We start from the raw sequence: 27,762 nt of genomic DNA, 5'->3' as shown, positions 1-27,762 counted from the left end.
AACTATTCTTCAAATGACAAAAGCTTGCATTCATGGAAATTGCTTGGCTCATTAAAATATTGTAAATTTAAAAATTGGATGACATGTACCCATGTGTATATTGGTGCTTTTTTTTTGCAGTGAGTGGTAGTGATGCATTAGTCATCATAGTGAACGATAGACGAATGAATTAAAGAGATGCACCATATTTTAAAAAAATCAGTGGGATTAAAAAATCACAAATTGTACATTGATAAATCTAAAAATATCTGTACAAAAATTACCATGCAATCATCAGTGATAATCAACAATGATAATAATGATATACAAATAGATTGATACTCAAATCAGATTCAAAAGGTGAATAATATACCTGATTTTGCACTCCTGTAGAAATTCGCTTCATTGAGTACAAAGTCCATTGCTTCTGAGAAGAGTAATTTCCATACCCAGGTTTAATGCATTTTAACTTCTTTTATTGGAAGATCTGTGGCCCAATTTCCTGTAATTGGTTTGGCTGAGGGAAAAACTAACCTTTTGAAGAGTTAAATTGTTTATTGATGAAATGATTGCAACTTGGAACTTTAATTTCCATAATGATTTTCTTTTCCTCTAAGAGGTTGCCTTGTCAGACGAGTAACTTATTTGCTCAACTCTACTATGCTATTTCAAATACTCATCTGAATAACATTTAGAAAGCTGACTCGTCCATTTAACTGTGTTATCAGCTTTTAAACCTGCTCAGACACAAAGTGTCTGTAATCTCCACAATTTTCAATTGGGTTTCCTCAGTTAAGCGTACCATTAAACTCTGCTTATACCTACCAAAGTATAGTTGATAAATCTTTTTTGCCTGACAGAGGGGATGAGGGATGAGACAACAATTTTTTCTTAGGATAGTTCTTTTTTTTTCTTTTAGTGATGTCATAAAATGGTTATACACATGGGGATTGAGAGATTTAGGAGGTGGACCAATATGAAATATTAGCCTATTTAATGACATCTTCATGCACACAGAGAGCTCCAGTTATCTGAGCTTAAAACTTTAAACTTGCAGCAATCAACAATTCAAAGTTCTGCGAGAAACACCGCAGATGAGGAGTTCTCTGACTTGCTGCTGTTTCTTGCAGGATAACCTGACATTTATTAAAGGAAGCAGACTTGCACAGAAGAAGAACCTCCTTCATTTTGTGTAGTAGCCCCAGTGGAAAGTAATTTGGTATCACTTTGGATATAAGGTAAATTGAAAGCATGTCAGCTTTCAAGGCCAGAGGAAACTTCCAAATTTGTTTGGCTAGGTTATTCTCACTAAGAGTGATAAGAAAGGAATGGTGGAACTCTAGTCTCATCCTGCTGCCTGACAGTAAAATGGCTTTGGAAGATAAAGGTAAACGCATCAAATGTTGTCGACAGATCAAAACAGATGACAATGGTTACTTTTGCCACCGTGCCATATGACATAATACCTGATGAAAAGAAGAGCCCATTCTGATACTCTTCCAAGACTTCTATTTTATTTAGAGGTGTACCATGGTAACAGGTCCATTTGGCCCAATGAACTGGTGCCACTCATTTACATCCATGTGACTAATTAACCTACGAACCAGTAAGTACTTGGAATGTGGGAGAAAGCCAGAATATTCAATTCAAACCCGTGCTGTCCAAAGTCCTCACAGACAGTGGTGGATTTGAACCTGGGTCAGAGATGCTGTAGTAGTGTTACACTAACCACTGTGCTACTGTATAAACCCTGATTTTTGTATTCTTCCCTGGGTCTTGTCTCCTCATATCCCTGCAATTTCTTCCAAAGTAACAGTTCTTCAAAGTATTACCATATCTTTAATTGCGGTCTCCTGAACATCCCTGAGTTTCATCTCTCCATAAAGTTCAAAGATTAAAAGTAAATTTTATTATCAAAGTTCCTATATGTCACCATACACAACCCAGAGATTTATTTTCTTGTGAGCATACTCAACAAATAATAACTATAATAAAGTTAATGAAAGACTGCCCAACGAGTGTGTTCAACCAGAGTGCAGAAGACAACAAACTGTGCAAATGCAAAAAGATACTATAGTATAAATCAATAAGCAATAAATATGAGATGAAGAGTCCTTGGATGTGAATCCATTGGTTGTGGGAACATTTTGATGATGGAGCAAGTAAATTTGGGTGAAGTTATCCCTTTTGGTTCGAGAACCTTATAAATCAAAAGATCAGAAGTTATTATCCCAACACCCCACCACCTGAGAGTGAGATTCAAACTGTAGCTGAGAAACTTGCTGCGAATGTTAGTGCAAAGCATTGTGGTGTGAAATACATGGGACATCGAGAAGCAGGGATGGATGGAACTGAGGGACTAGAGTCACCAGACAGTGAACAAAGTACTAATTTAGCTGTAAAAGGCAGAGAGGAAAGCCACTAAGATCTCCTTCATTTTCAGTGGAATGATTTGCCTGAGCTAGACAAGTAGCGTGGAGAAAATCTTTCACTAACTTCACAAATCGTATAAGGGATTTAAACGATTTTGAAGTAGCTTATCATGACTTTGACAAAGGATTTATTTTTTACAGAAGTTCATAACTGATTTAATGGAAACAGGAAATTTCAGCCTCTAGGTTCTGACATCCCTTCCCGCTGAGTAAATGCATGAGAAAGTATAAGAATGTGTTACTGAACCTCTGCTTTTGTCCTACACTCTGTTGTCACAGAGAAGTGTCTGATATTCATCCCATGTGGGACCTGAACTAGGGAGTGTTCCCAACACACTTGTTCTGTTACACTCTCTGAGTGTTGTCAGAATTGAGCAGTTTGCAAACCATCATCTTGAGACAAGGTCTCATGAGTTAGTCCACTAAAGTCAACTGTCGTGCAGTTTCATTGATTTTTCCTTTTACTTGTGTTTATAGCATGGATTAAGATTTATTTTGATTTGTGAATTGAGTGGATTCATCTGCATTGTCAAACAGTTGAATCTGACATTAAAATTCAATGGTTTAAAGGTTCAATCTAGGATTGTTGACGTACAAAGCTAACAGCTCCTGAGATTGGTATTGCTGCTCTTGCTCTCATTCCTGAAATTCTGTTGTACTTCCTGTCAAAAAAATACCACATGATCCTTCAGAGATGGCAGCAGGGATTTACAATAGGAAAGGCTGAATACGCCTTAAGTGAATATATATTTTCCAAGACAGTTTGGCAGAGCAATATAATGTAGAACTGTCCAAAACAATAGATCCTTGCTTTCAGCAAGTTTTTGATTTATTCATTCAGAGCAATGGCTTTTAAATAATACTATTCCTGTAGCTTTCCAGCATTTGTGAGTGACTTTCAGACTGCTGAAATTAGTTTGGAAGAAATGCCAGAATAGCAAATTGAGTTTTAATCAAGAAAAGGACATTAATGGCATATCATAAAGGCAAGAGATACTGCAGATGCTGGAAATCCATAGCAACACACACAAAATGCTGGAGAGATTTAGCAGGTCAGTCAGCATCTATGGAAATTAATCAACAATCAACATTTCCGACTAAGGCGACAGAACATTGGATTTTTAGTGTTGCCTTGCTTTTAATTTTACTCACTCGAGCAGCTTCATATAAGGGAACTCGATCCACAAGTTGGAGGTCTTGGAACTTGGAAAAGTAGTAATTCTGGTTTGAAGAGCAAGCTGACAAGTTCCAGACAAGTGAGAAATTGAGATGTCATGGGCACTATATGAACTTAGACTGTAACTCATTCATTCATGTAAATGTGTATCACACACAACACCTATATCTTAGGACTCCAGAGGAGATGCTCTTAGCCTCTAACTGAGCTGTTCCATGCATGGAAATCACCCCTCTTCAACAAATACAAATCGCTGGTTGAACACAAATACTCAGTCTTATATTACCCCGAAATATCTCTTTTCACTATGTTGAACAATCATAAAACAAGGTTGCCATGGTCTCATTGTTCCCTTGGAGAATGGAGTGTAAGATAATATGCTGAAATTCTATTGCAGTCAAATATCTTATGGGTAATTGAATCAACAAATTATTTTGGGAGAGTATGAGGCACAATTTCAGATGTTTGATGTAAAGTGGATTTTCTAGAATCTTTGAGATTCAATGAGCATCATCTTGTCACAGGCTACTGGCTGGTAATGTCTGCCTATCTGTGTTGTTGCGAGCACTCAGTCAACGATGACAGGTGAGCAAAGCTCGTTTAACTCAACTACCATTTTTATTGTCATAAGCATTAAAACAAACCAGGCATGCTGACCGAGGGAGAGAACCCAGTCCGTCTCATGCAGGTGGGGAGGTGACTATCGCACACCCCAGTTACAGTCAGGGTGACCCACAAACACACAAGCAGGTAACTGTATAACCCAAGCTATAATGTAACAGTTAATGAACTTAACCAACAAACACATTTTAAAACAAGAATAATAAATAGCTCTGGCTGCTAGGAATGCTCAGGTGAGCTGTCAACCATGCCCCCACCCCACTGGAGCCCCACACTGCCCCCACCTGAAGGGTTCTGCCATTCCCAACAATTCCAGAGTCCACTAAAAGATCAAGAGTCCCATTGGTGGTTGATGCTTCAGCCTTTGGCGCTGGGGGTGTCTGTAGCCCCCCCCCCCCCCAAAAGGCAGGCCACCTGGATGGTCACTTCCTTCCTTCAGCTCACTGGGTCAGTGCTGGCCGAGGGCCGATTCAGTGCCAGCACGACTGCCTTCTGCCGCTCAGACGACAGTACCCAATATACCACATCAGAGGTGCAGTAGAGCACCCCTCCCGGCCCTTCCCGGGGCTTCCCAGCTCGGGGGACAGTCCCTTCTTCCGGGACGGGAAGTAGACCCATGCTCAGCTCCTCCCAGTGAGGTTGCGTCCCTGGCTATGAGCATTATAAACATTTTAACACTGTTTCAGGCGACTCCTAGCAGTGCAGTCAGTTCTGCGGTGCCACACCACTAACAGCCCACAGGTTCTCCAACCCAGCCTACCCAAGAATCTCTGGCTCGGGGTAGGTGGCAATACCAATCACGCTGCTGCCGGCTAGCAAGGATGACAAGCTGTGACACAGGGTGCAGATAAAGTGCCCCTGCTCCACCGGCCCATCATTCTACGGTCCTTGTTTTAGTGATTCCCAGTCACAAGCAGACCTCACCAAACACCTGCGCCCCTGGTCACTGTGGAGTTCATTGGAGCAAAAGAACTCCTCCACAAGTCTGATCACAGCACCATGGCGACCACTAGTTGCAGGAGATGCCCGTTGCCATTGGGAAATGGCCACCACTGGAACAGTAACCCATTTCTCACCTCCAGCATGCCCCACTGAGAGAACAGGGCTTTGATCACTGGACCCAGGGTGAAGCTGTCTCCCCACCCTGGCCACCAGCCCACACTCAGACATCCCCTCACCCGGGTCAGCACTGGATTACACACCTGTTCGCTGCGCGGCTGCTGGTGATACGTGGCGGGGAGATAGCCGATGGCTGCCTCCTGATGTGCCTCCACTTCCGATTGCCCCTGGCTACGTTCCTCCAGGGAGTGGCAGTAGCAGCACCCGGTGACCTCACAGGGATGGCGAGAGAGGGCATCAGTGCTGTTGTGGTGTCTTCCAGAGCAGTGCCTCCAACTTTTGCGGCAGCTGCACCTCAGGACCATGGGAGCTCAACAGCCATGTCAGCGACCCATGGTCCATGAGAAGCAGGAACCATCAGCCAAAAAGGTACAGGAGGAAGTAGCGGAGGGCTTGGACACAGCCAAGAGCACCCTACAGGTAACATAGAGCCGTATAGCATAGCCCAGGGTGCAACTGAAAAATGCCTTAACGCATTCTCCTTGGTCTCCTTCTTGTGGCAGCACTGGGCCGAGCCCCCTGTTGCTGGCGTCTGCATCAATCATGTAGGAGTGTGCTGGATCGGGGTACGCCAGCAATGGGGCACGGGTGAGCGCAGCTCAGAGCTGCTGGAAGGTGGCAGCATAGGAGTCAGTCCAAGCGAAGGACCTCCCCTTCTCGGTAAGCTGTAAACCTGCATGAAACTGCGAACCTTGGCAACATCGCATGGGGCGTGAGCCATTTGCTGACCACCACCACCTTCTCAGGGTCCATTGCTACGCCTCCTGCACTCACCACGTGCCCCAGGAAATTCGTCTCGTGGCACAGTAGGCAGCATTTAGCGGGGTCGAAGCACAGGTTTGCATGGAGGATGGTGGTGAAGATCTCTTCAAGTTCTGCAGGGTATCATCAAAAAGGGTGGTGTGCTCCAGGAGATCAACCAAATGGATGACACAGTGATTCTGTGGAACGTGAGGTAACACGCTCCCCATCGGTCTCTCGAATGTGGCCGGGATGTTACACAGGCCAAAACCGCATTACCCAGAAGCGCCTCAGCCCTTGAGCAATGGTGAAGGCTGGGCATCTGGCACCAGTTCGACCTGCTAGTTACTATTGCAGTGATCGAGAGAGCTGAACCAGGTTGAACCCGCGATGCAGTACAGGGCATCATCAATTCAGGGCAGTGGGTAAGAGTCCTATTTGGTCATGGCAATGAGACGGCGGTAGTCAATGCAGAGCCGCCGTGGCCAGTCTCTCTTCCTGACCAACACCGCTGGGACTGTCCACAGGGTTTGAAGATGCCAGTTGCTGCCATCTCCTTGATCCGCAGCTCTGCTGCATGGTGTTTGGTGAGGGCCAGGCAATGGGCCGCATGTGGATGGTCTGGGTTTCCTCAGTGTTAATGTGGTGCTGCGATAGCCCCTTACATCTGCAGTCCTCGTCTCTGGTTGTGAGGATGTTGAGATGCTGGTCCAGGAGCCCTTACGGCCACTGCTGCTGGTCCAGATTCAAGCACTCATTGCTCCACTGACACAGCTCTTGCCCTGGCCAGACGGTCTCGCTGGAGGGCAATGCAGTAGTGCTGACGATGTCATTGCATTGCGCCGATACAGTTGGTGATGACAGGGACACGGTGGGCTGTGCTGGGGTGACCGGTGGTGGTTGTTGCTGGCTCACCCCTGGTCTGTTTCCTGGAGCTGCCCTGCCAGAGAGCCATGGCATCAGCACCGAGGTAGAGTGTTGCCCCCCCCCCCCCAGAGCATCAACACAGGCCCCCCAGCGAGACAGCAGGTCCAGGTTAATGATACAGGGGTCCCAGTTGTGAACTAGCCACACCACGCACTCCACTGTGTTTTTCCCCACTGAAATGCAGAGCCACCTTGTCCCTCTCATCGCTGCACAGCCGTCAGTGGCCGTAGCAGCTGTCGTTGGTCCACCCAGACCAGATGGCTGGTCCATGTTGGGAAGCACAACCGGATGGATAATGGTGATGGTTGACCCCACGTCCACCAACGCACGGCATCTGATGGTCTTCGCCCAAATGGCCCACTCGGGGAGGTGGCAATGGAGGGATTCCACTGGAGGTCTCGAGCGACACTTTCCTCACAGTGCCGCCTGCTCTGTGTTTCCTGATGGTTGCACTGACCTGTGACGTGGCATTGGTGATGAGCTGCTCCGGTAGCAGAGATCGCACGGTGGCACGCGACGGTGTCGGGGTGGCACGCGACGGTGTCGGCACGGCACCGGTCGTATCTGCCTCACGGCCTCCTCCTCGTTAGATTCCTCCTCCAGATCAGTGACGCAATCCTGGGATTGAGGCAGGCGGGCCAATGCTGGAATGCCTTGGGGGGGTCTAAAATTGCTTTTGTCCTCTCTACCTCAGCCAGTGATGATGGTGACGTCAGGCAAACATGCTGCTGAAGGTGCTCTGGTGACAGTATCTTCGTAAAGGCGTGGAGGGTTAGCTCTTACTGGGCCACAGGAGGGAACTGGGGATAGCCATACTGAGCACAATGGCAGAGACCTGCTGTGAATGTCCCCAGGCTTTCTCCCACACAGCCCAGTTCTTCCCTCATTGCTTCCTCCAATGGCCTCTACTCAAAACACTGCCAATACCAGAGCCCTTGCATTAGGTCGAGGAGAGCCTGCAACACATCCTCTCTAGTGGCAGGGCAAGGTGTACCTCTGTCTGGTGGGGTTCGACTCGTCATGTCATGCGGCAAGTTTGACTTGTGCCAGGTAATGCACCAGGCGGCTGGTACCATTGTATCTGGGGAGCTTCAGTGTGGACCTTGTGGTGTTGATTGCCGAGGGCCATTGTTCTTCCACTTGCTCCAGTGGTGCTTGCCATGTTGCCCATCCTCCCACAGCTTGTGTTCCTTGGGTGACCCCATGCGGGCCATGAGGGAGGCATGTTCCATGGTTTGGGAAGCCTGGGTACGCTTACCCTGTCGGGGTTCCCAGATCCTCCCTCCGGGTTGGCAACCTGTCTTTGCAAGCCCAGCCTGGGGTTGCTGGGGAATCACACTGCACAGTCCCTCGACTTGATCTCCGGGTCTTGAGATGCTCCACCCAACGTAGCCATTGGACCTCGTCATCAATTTCTAATCCTACTCCTGACACCAATATGGCAAGCATTTGATCCAGGATAACAGACAAGAAAAAATGTTTTAACTCAATTACCATTTTTATAGTGATAAGCACAAGAGCAGACGGGGCGTGGTGACCCAGGGAGAGAACGGCTCAGTCTCATACAAATGGGGGAGGTGATTATCAGGCACCCTGGTTACAGTCAGGGTGACCTACAAACTCACAGGCAAATAACTGCATAACTCAAGCTAAAATGTAACAACAAGTGAACTTGAACATCCCACCATTATCTCACAAAAGCATTTTAAAACGAAACAATAAATAGCACTAGATGTGAGGAATGCTGGGGCGATCTATCAACCAGGCCGCCCCTCCCCCTGGAGAACGGAGCACCACAGTATATTCCTGTCTGCCCTTACAGCAAAGATGTTTATGATGTCAATGTCCATATTTTCCACTACCTAGTTTAACAAGATATTGAATAAAATAATCACTATGTGTTAGAAAATTCCCGTAATTTAGAAGTATTGCAGAGACAGAAATGGCATGAAATTACTTCACTTAATGTTATCTTTTTTAATGGCAGCTATACTGGACAACGCATTTTTTTTCAAAGTGCTGCTTCCTCAGAATTTTTGTTTTTGTTTGCGATAGACTGCTTGAAGCTGAACACAAATATAATTTCAGCCTACTTGTATCACATAGGAATTTGGAGAAACAAGAAATTAACTTTTATTGAATATAACGTATTTAATTGCATAATGCAACCGACGCATTGTTTGCTATTGCATTAGCAATAGTTCAGCTAAGCTAAAAAAGTTGATAGCTTTTGTTTGTACTCATTGTCTGAGGCTTCTCACTGAAGTGTCCAACAATAATTAGCCAGTATTGATGGATTCCAGTTGCCTGGTGAAACCTTATACCTTGCTCGTCCCTGACAACATCAAGATTTGCAGGGAAGAAGTCTAAATGAGAATAGAGAAAATGAATCTTTAGAGATGTGTTGCATTTCTTGATTTTGTATTCTTGAAGCATGTTTTCAATCAGCTGCATATGGTCTGGTGCTCTGTAGTTGCCATGAAAAATTTCAGTAACATCCATGAATGCCTTCCATTTGATTTTCTCAGATTCCACTAGATGTTTATCGAATTGCCTGCCATTCATGGTCTGTCTTATTTGCTGACCAACAAAAATGTCTTCCTTAATCTTGCATCAGTTATTCTGGCTTGAATTATGAATTGAAATTAAAAATATGGCCAATTCCAAAAAAAAAATTATGTGCGATAGGGAGATTTCATGGTGATTTTCCTGATCAGCAGTCCTAAATCCATAAGATACATCCACAAGTATTCAGGAAGCAAAATCTTTGCTGTCCAGTGTATCTAGCTTCATTGGTTGACAGATTTCATCAGAATTTGCATGATAATTGTAACAAACTTTGCGGATATCCTTTAGTATGTCTAGCTGATTCTACAGACTGCAACTGTGTTCTTGGCTGGCTTACATGTGCTTTGCTAAACAGGTTCTCACCCCTAGCCCGGTTCATAAGCGCCCGAGCAACTGTATCAAAACAACATGAACAGAAGCATACAAAAGATATGATTTCGTGCAGATGCTCTTAAAAGATTCACAGCCATCCTGAACAGTCTCTGTTTCCGTTCCCTGTGATAATTCCTTAGCTCCCTTTGAGTGAAATTATTTGGCAGATGGAACTGCAATTCTGCATTTGGGCCCATAGAGGTAATCAAACAACTTAATCTGTTATGTAACATGAATGTGTGAAAGATCTGAAAATTGTTTGATGGCTTCTCCACATTTCTTTGCAGTATATTTGATTTTAATATAATCTTTTTTAATATTGCGCAGGAACTAAGAATGCCTTCACTTGAAACTTACTTTACTTAAATGAATTATTTTGACCAGTCATTGATTATCAGGAGCTGGATAAATCTTTTACTTATTTATGGCAATCATAGTTCCTTTAACTTTGCACACTCTACCTCAATAATACTAATCTCAATCTTGGATATTTTATTTTAGTTTAATTGCTGGAAAATCAACAGGGACATCCATATTCTGTAAAGATTATAAATACAAGGAAATCCATAGCAACACACACTGGAGGAACTCAGCATTTCAGGAAGATCTATGAAAATGAATGAACAGTTGAATATTCGGGCTGAGACCCTCCTTCAGGATTGAGAAGGAAGGGGAAATTTGCCAGAATAAAAATGTGTGGGGAGGGGAAAGGAAGGTAAGCTGAATAGATGAGGCCAAGTGGGTGGGAAAGGTCAAGGGCTGGAGGAGAAGGAATTGGATAGCAGGGGAGAGTGGAATGCAAAGATTATCTATGTTACAATAGATTCTTTGTATAATTGATAATTGGTTTATTATTGTCACATGTATGGAAGCAAAATGAAAAATACTGTTCTGCATGTATTCATACAGATCAGTCCTAACAAAAATGTGCACATCAATGTAGTACAATAGGAAATCAGTAACAGCGTACGGAATATAGTGTTACAGTTACAGAGAGATTTCAGTAAGGTAGGCAAGTAAAGTCCAAGAGTCACAGTGAGGTACATTAAGAGATGAAGAATTCATCTTTATCATACAAGAGGTTTATTCAACAGTTTTGTAACAGCAGGGTAGAACATGTTCATGAACCAGCTGTTAGGTACTCTCAAGCTTTTATATCTGCTGCCCAGTGGAAGTGAGTGTGGGGAGAAGAGAAAATGATGAGGTTGAAAGGGTCTTTGATTTTGTTGACTGCTTTCCCAAAAAGAAGGGAAAGAGACAAAAAGATGGAGTCAATAGAGTGGAAGCTGTTTTTTTTGTGATAGGCAAGGCTACAATCTTGACATTGTGTAAGGTCTTGGAGTCTTGGATAGAGCTGTGCTACAGCCAACTGTGGTGCATCTGGCTTGGATGATGCAAATGTCAGATGTCAAAATGTCAGACAATTGACTTTTTAAGTAATTTGACACTCAATATAGTCTGATTTTCTACAAATAAAAATTACTTTATTGGATTGCTAATTCTTTCCTGGCCAATAGTTGAAGAGAAATGGAAATTCTCTTTGATCTGTTCCTTGTTGAAGTTGTGATCTTGATGATGGACTGATCCCTGCGATGGTTGTAATTATTTACAAGGTTCAGGTAATAGTGTGGAAAGAAAGAAAGGGATATGTATCAATTCAATTCAAGTTTAATTGTCATTCATCCATACAACAATAACCATGAATACAACCAATTGACAGTGTTACTCAAGGGATAAGGTGCAGTACACAGTACCAATAGTCATACATATGACGCACAAGATAGCAAGCACCTAAAGGCATCAGTAAGATATAGCCAAGCAATAATAAAAGCCCAGACTCAAGCCGCTGAAATCTGCAGTTGACCTCAATAGAGCTCATTTCTGCTGAGCGAATACTGGGGACCAGCACAGACTCCAGCCAGAGCATGGCACCGCATTACCCGTGTGGTCCCATGTTCAAACGGGAGTCGGTGCTGTCGCCAGATAGATGTTATATTCACAACAGTGTGATCTTACAACCTCATTTTAAATGTAAATCTCAGCAGAATGAAGGATTCTGTTCTGCTTTCATCGACTCAATCCATTGTCAGGCTTTGATTTAATTACTTTATTTGGAAAAGCAAATGCTAAGTAATGCTGTGATTGTAGATAGCTAGGGAGAAGAGAAGGAGAATGGCAGTTCTGTAAAGTTATATCATAGAGCAGCTATAAGCACAGAGCTGGGAGAAAGAGTTCACGGTAGCACATTTATTTGGTAACTTCATTTCTGGATCTCTCATCTTTTACCTTTTTTTTCTTAATTTCATACTAAGGTCTAAATTCAAAAACCTCATACAAAACCTATGTAGTCTTGCTAATGTTCCAAATAGGCTTATATTTTCTGGAATATTTGCTTGCAAGTTCAATTCCTATTATAAACATCATTCTGCCGAGGGGAGTGTGGAACTTCTCATATCTGTCCATTATTTCCAAGAGCTCTCTATGATTTTACTTCATGTCTCTGCCAATATGAGTGCTTCAGTTATAAATGCAACAGTCTGACATTTTCTAAAGGACTGCTTCCATGTTTTTATCAAAGATGCTGAATTGCAAAGTACGTATTTTTTCTTTTCCTTTTGTAGTTTCTGTGCATGTCATTTCTATGAGTTTGTTGAAATTCACTTCAATTTATTAAGACCATTGGTATTCAGTGTCTCACTTCACTTGTTCTATCAAGTGTGCTTTATATTCTGACATGTGAGGAATGAAAGAATTGTGTTGGGATAGCCCAGGAATACTTATTTCTTATTTGACCTTTCATGCTTCTCTTTCAGTAATCTCTGTGACATTTGCTGGACAAGGCTGCGCTCTGTGGGGAGTGTATAAGAATCCAAAGAATTAGCTTTCTTCTTCTTTGATGGTGCATTTATGAGCTTGAATCACTTTAAAACAAGCTGAAATACAAGAAGGGTCTGCAGATGTTGGAAATCTTGAACAACACAAACAAAACGCTGGAGGGACTCAGTAGGTCAGGAAGCATCTATGGAAATTAATAAACAGTCGGTATTTTGAGCGAGACCCTTCTTCAGAACCTTCTCTATGGTGCTGCAGAAGGGTCTTAGCCCAAAGCATCAACAGTTTATTTATTTCCATGGATGCTGCCTGACTTGCTGAGTTCCTCCAGCATTTTAAGACCATAAAGTCGTGACATAGGAGCAGACTTATGCTATTTGGCCCATTAACTCTGCTCTGCCACTCAATCTTGGCTGATCCTTTTTTCCAGTCCTCAACCCTTCTCCCCATGACCTTTGATGCTGTAATCAATCAAGAATCTATCATGCTCCACCTTAAATACACCCAATGATCTGGCCTCCACAGCTGTCTGTGGTAACAAATTTCACATATTCATCACTTGCTGGATTAAGAAATTTCTTCAGATCGCTCTTACAAATGGCTGCCATTCTACTCTGAGGCTATGCCCTCTTGTCCAAGACTCTCCCACCATGGGAAACATCCTCACTACATCTGCTTTGTCTGTGTTTTCAACATCTGAATGGTTTCAATGAGATTCCCCCACCTCCCCCCCCCCCCAATCCATCTAAATTCCAGTGAGTACAGACCCAGAGCCATCAAACCTTCCTTGTATGATAAACCTTTAATTCCTGGAATTCTCCTTATGAACCTCCTCTTAACCCTCTCCAATGCCAGCTCAACTTTTCTAAGATGAGGAGCCCAAAACTGTTCACAATACTCAAGGTGAGGCCTCACCAGTGCCTTATAAAGCCTCAGCATCACATTTCTGCTCTTATATTCTAGACCTCTTGAAATGAATGCTAACACTGCATTTGCCTTCCTTTCCATTGACTCTACCTGCAAATTAACCTATAGGGTGTTCTGCACAAGGACTCCCAAGTACCTTTGCATCTCATTTTTTTGTATTTTCTCCCTGTTCAGAAAATAGTCTAGACATTTATTTCTACTACCAAAGTGCATAACCATGCATTTTTCAATATTGTATTTCAGTTCCCACTTTCTTGCCCATTCTCCTAATCTGTCTAAGTCCTTCTGCATCCTACCTGTTTCCTCAAACTACCTGCCTCTCCACCAATCTTCGTATCATCTGCAAATTTGACAACAAAGCCACCTATTCCATCATCTAAATCATTTATATACAGCATAAAAAGAAGCGGTCCTAACACTGACCCCTATGGAATACCAGAACTCACTGACAGCCAACCAGAACAGGATCCTGTTGTTCTCACTCGCTGCCTCCTACCAATCAGCCAAAGCTCTAACTTTCCTGTAATAGCATAGACTGTTAACTTGGTAAGCAGCCGCATGTGTGGCATCTTGTCAAAGTCTGTCAGAAAGTCCAAATATACAGCTTCCACTGCACCTCCTTTATCTATCCAATGTGTAATCTCCTCAAAGAATTCCAACAGATTCGTCAGGCAAGATTTTTCCTTAAAGAAACCATGCTGACTTTGTCCTCTCTTGGATATGTACTCCATAACATCATCCTGAATATGGTAAACTCTCCTAAGGGTTCTTTTACCTGAAGCTCCCTAATCATCTCTGGTTCATTACAATACACCCAATCCAGTATAGCTGATCCCCAAGGAGGTTCAATAACAAACTGCTCTAAAAACCCACCTCATAGGCATTCAACAAACTCACTCTCTTGAAATCCATTTCCAATCTGATTTTCCCCAGTCGACCTGCATCTTGAAATCTCCCATGACTATCATAACATTGACCTTTTGACATGCATTTTCTATTTCCTGTTGTAATCTGTGGTCCACATTCCAGCTACTATGGGACGCCTTTACATAACTGCCATCAGGTCCTTTTACCTTTGCAGTTTCTTAACTCAACCCACAAGGATTCAACATCTTCCAACCCTATGTCACATCTTTCCACTGATTTGATGCCATTCTTTACCAATAAAGTCATGCCTCCTCCTCTGTCTACCTTCCTATCCCTCCAATACAATGTGTCACCTTGGATATATAGCTCCCAACAACTACCATCGTTCAGCCACAATTCAGTGATGCCCACGACATCATGCCTGATAATCTGTAATAGTGCAACGAGATCATCCTCCTTATTTCTTGTATTCCGTGCATTTTGTGTGCGTTGTTTTGAATCAAGCCTATCTGTTTTTGCCTTGTATAGATGATAGGTATTTGTTTCTTCATCCCATAAATCCAATATCATTTGTTATGTCATCTATTTCCCTGCATCTTCTTTAAATTCCATCTTTTGTACAGAAAAAAGTCTTCACCTACAGATAGACCAAAGGCAGATATTGAAACTTTTAAATGTTTTGAATACTGAAGACCCCCTCCTTCCAGCTCCATTTTCCAGAAGACACTAGTTTTGCTGAAAACTTAAGGTTTATCATTATTGTATGAGGGCAATGCAGCATGAAAACTGGTGCTTCAGCCCAATATGTCGATGCTGACCAAAATGTACATTACATCTCAGCTTGTTGATATTTGTTCTATATCCACCTTGCTGTTCATTGACCTTCAATGCCAGTGTGATTTGTTTTGGGTCTGTGTTGCTCAGACCATTTGGATGCTAACAGGTCCTCAGCTATTCATTAAGATTCCTTGGAACAAAAATGGAGTTTACTCTATTTGCATATTTAATGAATGACTGTTATTCAAGCTGTTCAAGAACAACTACTTCCCTTCAAACATTAGGTTCTTGTACCAACTTGTAAAACTCTAATCACTACCTCAAAATAGCAACAGTGAAGTATTTGAAAACTTCACACTAAAATGGACATTCTAGTTGCCCTATTTATTGCATAGTACTAGTGGGTGGAGCAAAGTTAAAATGGCGCTAACTGCCATCTTGCATCTTTGCTCGCATTTTCAGAAACAGCTCTATTTCTGTCTCTGATATCTCTTTTTCAAGGTTCTTTTGAAGACCCCAACCTGGAGTTACACTGACTTTGGTTCTTTGTGGGAATGGGACCTGCTCTCAGGGTCTCACGACCAGATGCTTTTTGATATGCTGGGGACAGAGCCTGGAAGACTAGCACACCTTCAGGGTGCTGGATTTTCATGGCTCTGGAGATGGGCAGATTCAAGGCTAGTGCCCCCGACTAAGGTGTCGCGGGAAAATACGGAACATCAGGAGCTGTGTGTCCAGAACCGATTCTTTGGGTGCAGAGCTCGGAAAGAGTGACACAGCAGACTTTTAACATCGTAAGTCAGTGAGTTGTTTGTTGTGTTCCCCTTCTTGCTGTGAAACAGGGACCCCTCTTTTTCCTTTATTAAGGACAGAAAAAGATCCTGTGGTATATCGAATTACCGGGTGAATTTGGGTACTGCAAGACTGTATCTTTACTGATGCTTTGCTGCATGCTTGAGTGCTCAGTGGGGGGCACTGATGCTTTTTTGCTGGTGTGGTGGGGGGGTTCATTGCCTTGCTGCATCTTGTGCATGGGAGGATGGAGTTGGGGGGGGGGTCTTTGGCATTCTAACTTTTAACTGTCATTCATTTCTTTGGGGCATTCCTCTGTTTTCCTGGATGTTTGTGAAGAAAAAGAATTTCAGGATGTATATTGTATATATTTCTTTGACATCAAATGTACCTATTGAAACCTGTTGAACCTGTTATATATCTTTCATTCATGCTTTCCTTGTGAATGTTGTATCTCTAGTGCTATGTGACTGTGATACAGCTGCATACATTTTTCATTCTCCCTGGTCAAGACATAAGATTGTTTAACATCATTTCCAGTACACAATCTAAAGGAGAATGAAATCATTGTTACTCCGGATCAATGCAGTACAAAAAGTAAATCACAATAATTTAAAAAATCATAATAAATATAAATACTTATGATAGCTTATATACATAGATTGAATGCATGTCCATAAAGTGATGTTAGTGCATTAGGTGACTGACAGCTTAGTTAGATAAGATAAGATTAGATAAGTTAGATAAGAGTTAGATAGAACTCTTAAAGATAGTGGAGTCAAGGGATATGGGGAGAAGGCAGGAACAGGGTACTGATTGAGGATGATCAGCCATGATCAGTGAATGGTGGTGCTGGCTCAAAGGGCCAAATGGCCTACTCCTGCACCTATTGTCTATTGACAGGAAGTGATAAAGTAGTGGTGGTTGGGGGTGTGGAGGGGTGAGTTAGTGTGTACAGGTGTTGATCAGCCTTACCATTTGGTGAAGTAAGTGTTTTTAAGTCTGGTTGCCCTGTCATGGACGCTATCTAGCCTTGTTCCTGATAGAACGAGGACAACAAATCCATAAGCAGGGTGGGTGGGATTCTTCATGATGTTACTGACCCTTTTCTGCCACTTTTCTGTACGTGCACTTGCACTTACATATTGGGCCCAACATGTAAGTACAATTACGAAGAAAGCACAGTTTTCTACTTCCTTAGAACTTTGTAAAGATTCTGCATGACATCTTAAACTTTGACAAATGTCTTTAGATGTGTAGTGGAGAGTGTATTGAATGGCTTCGTCACAGAGTGGTATGGAAGGTCCAAAGCCCTTGAATGAAAACTCATACCAAGATTAGTGGATATGGCCCAGTCCATCACAGGTAAAGCACTCCCCAACATAAAGCACATTTACATGAAATGCTGTCACAAGTAAACAGCATCCATCATCAGAGACCCCCTCCATCTAGGATATGCTCTCTTTTCATGCTGCCATCAGGAAGAAAGTACAGGAGCCTCTGCACTCACATCACTAGGTTCAGGAACAGTTACTACCCCTTAACCATCAGGCTCTTGAGCCAAATTGGATAACTTCACTCAACTCCACTTGCACCATCATTGAAACGTTCCCAAAACCATTGGGCTCACTTTCAATGAGTCTTCATCTACTGCTCTTAATATTTATTGTTTAATTATTTATTATTATTATTATTATTATTTAGTTCTTTTTGTATTTGGACAGCTTCTTGTCCACCACAGTGCAGTTTCTGTACCATGCAATGATGCGACTTGTCAGGAGGCTCTAAAATGTCCATTTGTAGACTGACATGAGTATAGATGTATGTAGTCTATTTCTTTTCAGCGTTCAGAATGCAGAGGTATTGTGAAGCTTTCATGATAGTGCAAAATGTGTTTGGGACCTTGTTGGTGAGGCACTTGATATGTGATTATAGTCCATTAAATCAGTGACTAATAGACTGTTTTACAAGCTAGGGTGCTCAGAAGTAGGAGCAACAATACAATGAATGTGCAGCGAGGTGAGAAAAGAAATGGTCAATCAATAAAGAAATCTTGTTCCAATGTGAAGAGAAATTAGATGATTGCCAGCATATATAAAAGCATGTAATATGTCATGGTATAAGCATAAAGGAGATACATTTAAACTGAGAAGGGGAAGTTTAATGGAGATGAAAAGTGTTTCCACTGCTGTGCTACCAATTTAAAGAGGAGTGTGAGCGTTGCAAATTCTCCTGAAGTCAGTGACCATCTCCTTTATCTTGTTGACATTGAGGAAGAGATTATTTTCCTGGCACTACACCTTGAGCTCTTCCACCTCCTCTCTGTAGGCTGTCTTACTGTTGTTTGGTGATGAGCCCCACCACTGTCATGTCCATCGGCAAGCTTGAAAATGTGATTACATGAGTATATAACAGTGCAGTCTTGTGTGAGGAGAGTGTACATGAATGGGGGTGGGGGGGACCTGTGGTGAGGATGATGTGGAGAGAGGAGTGGTTGTGCATTCTGACTAACTGGGACGTCCAACACTCAGTTACACAGTGGTGTGTTTTGACCAAGGAGTTTGTTCACCAACTTCTTTGGGGCAACGGTGATGAATGCCAAATGGAAATCCAGAAACCGCATTCTGATATAAGTGCCCTTATTTTCTAGGGATATCAGGGCCAGGTGCATGAGAGATGCTATGGTATCTATCTATTGTACAGCGGTTCTGTCACCAAGCATATTGGTGAATGTCCACAGGTGGCTGGAATGGAGTTTTTGAAATGTGCCATTACCAGCCAATCAAAGCACTACATGATGATTGGCATCAGAATCACTGGGGAATACTTGCTTAGTTCTGAATGTGTAAAGTTGTTTGTTATAGGGACAGTTGTGTCTGATTTGAAGCATGCGGGGACAGCAGTCTGGCTGAGTGAAGTGTTGAGGATGTCCATGAACATGATAGTAAGCTGATGTGCACACTCCCTGAGTACTCAGCCTGGAATATTGTCTGGCCTTGCCTCACGGGTGTTGATTCTCTGTTGAGTCCTTCTCATGTCTGCTGGAATTTTAAACAATGCCTGCTCATCTGGGAGGTGCATAGATTTCATGGCCAGCATTGTGCTGCATGCCTCAATGCATGTATAAACTTTGAATAGAGCATCAGGGAGGAAGGTGTCACTGGTACAGTCTAAGTTGTTTCCTCGCATAATCAATAATGCCCTGGATGTCTGGCCATGTATGTCATGTGCTCCTGAATTTTTTGTACATAGATGCTCTGTGCTCTCTTGATACCTAAGATGGAGTTTCTCTTGGCTGCTCTGAGAGCTGTTCTGTCTCTGGACTTGAAGGCAGTATCCTGGGCTTTTAGCAGGGAGTGATCCTTTGTGTTCAACTAGTGCTTCTGGTTGGGCTATGAGATGACTGTTCCTAATGTACCAGGGTCATTACTGACTGCATATTTACTGATGTAGCCAGTAACAGTTGAGACATATTCCTTGAAGTCTGCTTATTCCATTTGTAGTGGCCTCCTTGAACATCTGCCAGCTAATCTATTCAAAACAGCCCTGAAGTCTCATTAGGCCATATAGCTTTGCTCCTCTTGATTAGTTTCTCCATATTCAGCAGTGGTTGGTCTGCTGGGATTACCATTGTGGAGATGTGGTCAGAGAGGGAAAGATGAGGGCACGGGATGGCTTTGTAAGTGTCTGTTTGTATAAACATGGTCCAGTCTGATTATTCTGCTAGTGTCCATGGTGATACGTTGGTGGAATTTGGGATAAAATGTCCTGCAGATTTACATTATTAAAGTCTCCTGCACTTATGAAGAGATTATCCAGATGCTTGTTTAGTCCTGAGCTGAAGATAATGTATCACTCTCCCAGTCCACGTTGGCATTCCCACTTGGAGGGGTGGGGGAGATGTAGACAGAAGTGATGAACACAACACTAAACTTCCTGAGCCAGTAATGTGGCTGGAATTTAATTGTGAGACATTCAATTCTCAGAGAATAGTACCTGCTAACTACAAATGAGCTTGAGCATCAACTTTTGTTCGTCCATGTTATTAAGCATATGACAAGAAAGTTAACTTTGATTTTTCCTTTCTGCTCCATCTCTTGGAGTTTCTTTCCAAACTTCTTCTTCAGCTCCTGTGTTTCTGATGTTCATACCCTTGAATGCAACCATATTTTATAACAAAACATTTCTGGTTCATTGGGATGCGGTCTGCTTGACTTGTTACAACAACATGCTTTTCATTCAACATTTACTTCCAGTTTTCTTTGTTATCTCCTCATCGGTTATTGTGATCAATTGTAATTCTCAGACACAGCATGAGAGGCCATCTATTTTTATGATATAGGAAATGTAATTAACTCCTTTTATTCAGGTATGTTGCCTGCTCAATAAATGAGTGTGGATGTAATCTTCTGCTTCATTGCTTGTCGTTCCAGATTCCAGCACCTACAGTCTCTTGTGCCTCCATGCCATGGGCATTCCAATTTTAATTTTTCTGCATTGTCTTTTCACTTATTTCTCCGTGGTCTTTGTATACTTCCACTTTTGAATCAGATGTCGTCCAGCTTTTGAAGTTACTGCATAATCTGAAGTTTAATCTACTATGTGTGCAAGGGCTATTCTTTTTTTTTTCCTGTGTGGATGTAAGAGCTTGTTCATATTTGCTGAGGAACTTTTTTTTTAACCCTTTTTTTGTTCTTCAGTTCCTGTTTCTAACTACTTCAATTCTATTTCTACTTGAACATGGAAGTTTCATCAGTTTTTATTCTCCAAGTTGTGCATACAATTTGAGCTAAATTGAATTCCCCTATTATATAGTACAGCTAATAATGTTGATTTGTGTCATCCATTTCTTTACATTTACACTAATCAGCTATATTTTTGAGCCAATTAAAGAAAAAATAATTGACAGGATCACCTATTTCTTTCCTAGACTTTCATATTCATACCTTTGGATTTGAGCTCATTTCAATTCAGAACATAAGGTTGTGAAGAGCAGGACAGGATATTTACTTTATAACTTACTTATTTCTCAATTACTAAGAAGAAGTCTATTCCATTCTTTTCTGTGCACAAGCAACCGTGCTAATCTCTGGTCATTTTTCTTTTTTTCAGAAAACTGTTGAATTTTACCTTATAATTATGTTTACATTTTCTTTTTGTCTAGAGCATTGCTGTCCCTGCAATAGATTACAGGCTAGAACTGTGCACAGCGCAGCCACAACATCCTCTCTGACTCATCAATTGCTGAAATTCAGCATTCATGTGATATAAAATTTCTAACTTAACTTTGTGACTATGTTATATCTAATTGCTTTCCAGGGCATTGTTTGCTAATTAGATTTCAGAACTTAAACTATGTGCCTCAACAATGTGTTTTTCTATGTCCCGCTTTGGCTATGTGATACAACGCAGACTGAGCTTGTAGAACAGAGTGTAAGATGGTATAATGTAGCACAAGGCTTACAACTTAGTACAAAATGTCTCACATTTTCTCAGTCTTATAGTAGTGTAATGTATGCAAATAACTCCAGGTTATTTGATATTTCAAGTTAGAGGTCACAGGCTAATTTAATAAAAGTTGAAAGAGTACAGAGAAAATTCTAAAAGAGCCACCCTCTCTGATCCCACATTGTATCACAAGGACAGAGGAAACAGCTTCAGGGTGTACTCAAAGAATCTTTATAAATCCAGATATTGAGTACAGGAGATGAGATGTTACGCTGAAGACATTACTGAGGCACAAGACATTACTGAGGCCTAATTTGGAGTACTCTGTACAGTTTTGGTCAACTACATACAGGAGAGATGTAATTAAGGTTGAAGGAGTACAGAAAAGGTATTCAAGGATGTTACAGGGTTGAAAAAGGCATGAATTTAATCCTTGAAAGGGAGAAGATTGAGATGAGATTGGATAAAGGTGTACAAAATTGCATGGGATACAGATAGAATAAATGCAAGCAGGCTTTTTCAACTGACGTTAGGCGGGACTACAATCAGAGGCCAGGGATTAATTGTGAGAGGTGAAAAATTTAAGGGGAACATTCTTCACTCAGAGGGCTGTGAGAGTGCGGGATGAGCTGCCAGCCCAAGTGGTGTATGCAAGCTTGATTTCAATGCTTAAGAAAAGTTTAGATAGGTGCATGGATGGTAGGGGTATGAAGGGCTATGGTCCCAATTCTGTTCTATGAGAATAGGTAGTTTAAATGGTTTGGCATGGACTAGATGGTCTGAAGGACCTGTTTTCTGTGCTGTTCTTTTCAATGACCCTATGAGGAATGATTCCTCTTAACTAATTTCATGATTGCCCTCTGCCATCTTTCTAATTTTATTACAAAAAAACTTAAATCCTTTCATTTATCTTATAACATTTGTCCATTTTGGACTATAAGAGCAAGTGGGCACAATCAATACTTATTTCATGAAAGAATGTTTAATCAGCCCATTTTATAAGTCATTTAAAATTCCATGATGTTAGTAAAGACTTAGTCACACCCCATTGGTGTGATTAAGTAACCATACATAAAAGATGTTTAAAAAAAACAGTAGGAAGCCCTACTGAAATTGTATTTTCATAGGCAACATTCTGAGAAGTACATAGATACTTAATTCAAGCTCTAAGAGTTTAATGAAAAGAAAAGCTCAGCTGGATCAAGCTGAAAGAATTACAAATAACCGTGTGTTTTGAGCTCAGATTTCCATGCAGTCATGTTGTTCAATCTTGTTATCTCAATGCGAGTGTTCTTTGTGTTGCTGCACCTCAGTGCTACCGACATCAACCACAATTGTCTCTTTATTCTTCTTGTTGACCTTTAATTTAAAAGAAAATAGCTTTGAGAAGGAACAAAAATATGAGAAAGCTCTTCTCAATTTAGACAGTGAAGAACTGAAAATGTGACAGATAATTGCAAAACCTATGATAGGTACCACTGTAATCACAAGACATCAATAAATCTGCAAAAACTAAAAAAAGAAAAGAAGATTTTGTATTTATATTGTACTGTTAATACATTCAGGAGGTCACAAATCACTTTATAGTCTATTAATTGCTTTGAAAGTGCAGTCATCATTATCCCATTTTCAGATGTAATACCTAATAAATAAACAGCCATGTCCATAAAAAGCAACAAGCTAACTAACCTATTCATCTGTTTGTGTGGTGACAGATAACGGATAAATGTCCACAAGAGAACCAGAAGAAATTTCCAACTCTTTTTCAAATAGTTCCACATGATATTTTCTATCCAGCTGACGAAACAGACACAGCTTCAGTTCAGCAACTCATCTGATAGAGGGCAGCTGGAGTGATGCGATTACTCGAACACTATACGGTGTCAGTCTTCCATCTAGCATGGGGCAGAATGTTAATTCATGTCTTATGAATTCAAGACAAGTTGCAATTTGATAGATTTGTTATATACTGAATGTCAGATATATTGTTCAGTTAACAATTAGATAATAAACATTTCAATTTCATAACAATAATATGCTTTTCAATTTACTTTATGTTTACAAAATGATTTATCTTTTGAGTTAAAGGAACAAAAACATTCAACAAAAAGCATGTGTCTGTGTGGGATCTGTCAAGTGAATAGAAGTACAGTTTTTATGAAAGCATTCTTTGCCAGCAGAAGTGAGTAATGTGAAGTGGGTGACATAACATTGTAAATGGCTCATTGCCCATAAATAGATATAAAATAAGTTGGTTACATGAATGGCTCACTGGATTAGTCCATCATGTTGTATGGTGCAGAGAGTAGCTTGGACAGACCAAGAAGATTTTATATTAAATGCTGGGAATTTGTCATTTCTATTATGTACAGATGTGAATTGACATAAGCCAAAATCGGCATGTAGTGAGACAATTCTCCTCATTCATGTTAATTTTGAATGGAGCAACAAACAAAAAGCTGGAAGAATTCAAAAAGTCAGACAGCATCAAAACCTTTCATTTGAATGCCTTACACCTGAGGATTTGAATAGCCAATTTCTGTTCTCCTATTTCCCTAATCTTCCAAGAGGACCACAACCTTGTCATAGGGTTTGGAAGCTTGTGTGCCTCAGTGACCCAAAGAGCTATACTGGCTGGAGTCACAGCCAGTACATTACCTTTTGGTAGGGTCACCCATACTAAACAGGTAAAAGACTAAGAGTGGTTCACCAGTCCTCCAGGTTCAGGGGTTCAACTCAGGGCTAACAACCCTGAATGGTCAAAAAAACAATTGTTACATAAACTGCAATGAAGAATTCCTCTACACTGACAGAGATGGAGCACCTTCATTGCTTCCCTAAATGCTAGTGGTGGAACAGACAGTAAGTAAGTAAGTAAGTAAGCCTTTCACGGGTATTCCTCTGTCCATAGTTTTAAAACATGGCTTCCAGGAGCCCCTCTCCCAATCGATCGCCTAAGACACAGTTAACATATTTGTGAATGTTTACCAGGATCTAATGTGGATTAGCTTAAGATGGCAGAGTGAATAGTTTGTCAGTTTCCATGAGCCAGCTACAGTACATTACTGGGTACTGCTCACTCAGGGAGTGTTACAAGGATTTGCTGGTAAAAACATATTACAACAATGTGAACTTGTGTCTCCAGGATTCCAGGATAGAAGTGGAATAAAAAAGAAAGGTAAAGACAATATGGAATTTGGATGAAAGAGCATGAGCCCCTTATGATAACAAAAATACTCACTCTTTATGACATGATAAAGTAGTACAAAATAACAAGTTGTGCACAAGAAGTATGTTTGTGAATTAATATCCCAGGATGATTCTTCATTTGGTAGCATATTGAAAATTTGAGCAGATGTTAGAAAGAGTTTTATTTTATTTAACAACTAAAAAGTTGGAGTGCTACAGTACATGGCTGAATTTATGATACAGGATCCTGATGAGAGAGACTCCTGTGTGGGAGTGTAAGTTTAGAAAAGGACTCCAACAGATTTCAGATTATTATAAAAGCTGCAAAAAATACCTAACGAACCTGGCAATGTAGAGAGTTCAAGCTGTAGCTTGTTACCTACCAGTTGGTGCAAATTATTTATTACCATGCATCTCTGAAATGACAGTGATTTCAATTGGCAGTTTATTCCTTTTAGACCTACCAATGCAGTCAGTTCCAGAATTATTCAAAGTGCATTTATTAATTTATGAGGTGAATTACACAAATTATCAGCACTTTGCAGAATAAAAAAAAAATCCCCATCTGCAGCCAGATAAAATCATCCTGAAGGGGAAAATAATATATTCTGGGGAAAAATGATTTTGACACAAAATAGATTTCCACTATTTTTACTTACATTTTCAGTTTTGGAGGTGATTTTAACAAGATTTATTCTTCATTGGGAATCCATCAGAGTTAAGTAGTTTATGATCTACGTATGTTTATTTTTTACCAGTTTATCCTTGTCATGCAAATTTTCAATTTTACTTGGCGAGTGAGTGTACACCTTATCAATTTTTCTAGTCATAACAGATTAATCTCAGAGATGGCCTAAGCAAAGCTTTTCTATCATGGCAGTTGTTCCTAGAATGCCACAATGATGACTTGTTGAATATATTTCTCATGCATCTGTCTCTTAAACCCAAACTAACATTTTCAGCAACTGGTAGCACAAATTCGAAAGAAGTAAGTTGAATATAATAGTCTGTACATTTTGTTGTCTATCAAACCTGCCATCTGTCAACAAATGTATGTGGCTAAAGCTGTTATTGGCAAAAGGTACATTTAAGCATCATTAGAAATCATTAGAAATTTTCAAAAGCCATGTACATCGTGAAACTAAGTGGAAAAGACACATCCATAAAGGTGCAGAAGTGAACAATATTATGGCCTATCAATATGAAAAGATGCATTTTCACAAATTAACTTTAACATCAATCTTCCAAATGCTGCCCAATTGCATGTATTTAATATCATGGCTGTTTTGCTGCAAATCTTTAAGAGGAAAAGCAATAACTATCCCTTTCTCAAATGGTACATGCAGGTGATAACAGAGATACAGGAGCTGTTTTATTTTATTTGTTTCCATGAGATCCTCCACCATTTTCAGCTTTTTGTGTAGAATAAAGAGTGAGTTGTATGCAAAGGTAATAGATGGAAAAGGGAGGAGGTCTCTGAGATGTTTTCCTCCACAAAGTTGCACAGAAACTAATCTAATGAAGGAAAATTACAAATCCTTAGATCACTGTAGTGTCACCATCAGCAGCATCATTGCCACAGCATCAGAGGAATTTTCTTGTTTACCTGAGCAGGCTATTTTAAGTCAGCTGAAATCTCATAGGGGGTTTGCATGTATGATTAATTCTGAGCAAGTCATATGGCAGAGTTGCCATCTTATTCAATCATGAGTTCCGAACAAGAGAAAAGAAAATCAAGATGAAAAACCATTTCATGCTAGATTGTTCACTGAAACTATTTCTATATGGAATTGGTGACCAGGGGAATATTTCATGTTTCTATCACACTCACCACAACTGCAATGTAGAGGTTAGCATTTGCCTTCGTGAATCAGAATGACAAATATCTCCCCAATGGAAGTAAGGTACATTGTAACTAACACTTTTTCCAAAGTATAGCTTTGGAATTTTGCCTACTTAAATCTTCATGCTAAGCCCAAGTCTTCAATGAGGTACTTCCTTCTGACAGTTGTATTGCCATAGACCATAAGACATTGGGGCAGAATTTGGCTATTTGGCCCATCAGTTCTGTCTCAACATTTGATCATGGTTGATACATTTCCTTCTCAACTACATTCCCCTGCCTTCTCTCCTTTCACGCCTTGACTTATTAAGAATCTATTAACCTTTTCCTTAAATGCACTCAATGACTTGGCCTCCATAGTCTCCTATAGCAATGAATTCCACAGATTCACTACTCTCTGGTTAAAGAAATTCCTCCTCATCTCCATTCAAAATGGACGTCACTCTAATTTGAGGTTGTGCCCTCTGGAACTAGACCCACCCACAAAAAGAAACATTGCCTACACATTCACTCTATCTAGGCATTTTGGCATTTGATACGTTTCAATGAGATCCATCCTCACTCTTCTGATTTCCAGCTATTACAGGCTCAGAGCTATCATATGCTCCTAATATGATAAGCCTTTCACTCCCAGAATCATTTTTGTGAACCTGCTTTGAACCCCTCAAATGTCAGCATATCTTTTCTTAGATGAGGGACAAAAAACTGCTCAGAATACTTCAAGTGAGGCTTCACCTGTGCCTTGTAATATCTCAGTGTAATATCCTTGTCATTATATTCTAGTCCTCTCAGAATGAATGCTAACATTGTGTTTTCCTTCCTTCTCACTAACTCACCATGCAATTTAACCTCTATGGAATCCTGTGTGATGGCTCACTAGTCCCTTTGCACCTCAGGTATTTGAATTTTCTCACCACTTAGAAAATTGTCTATGCTTTTATTCTTCCTACCAAAGTGCATGACTGTACATTTCCAACACTATATTCCATCTGTTACTTCTTTGCCCATTCTCCTAATTTGTCAAAGCTCTTCTGCAGTCTCTCTGCTTCTTCAACACTAACTGCCCCTCCACCTATCTTCATTTCAACCATAAACTTGGCCATAAAGCCATTAAGTCCTTCATCCAAATTATTGACATACAAAACAAAAGG

Source organism: Hypanus sabinus, chromosome 5, assembly GCF_030144855.1.
Source record: "Hypanus sabinus isolate sHypSab1 chromosome 5, sHypSab1.hap1, whole genome shotgun sequence".
Taxonomy (NCBI): Eukaryota; Metazoa; Chordata; class Chondrichthyes; order Myliobatiformes; family Dasyatidae; genus Hypanus; species Hypanus sabinus.
This window is presented reverse-complemented; position numbering follows the sequence as displayed.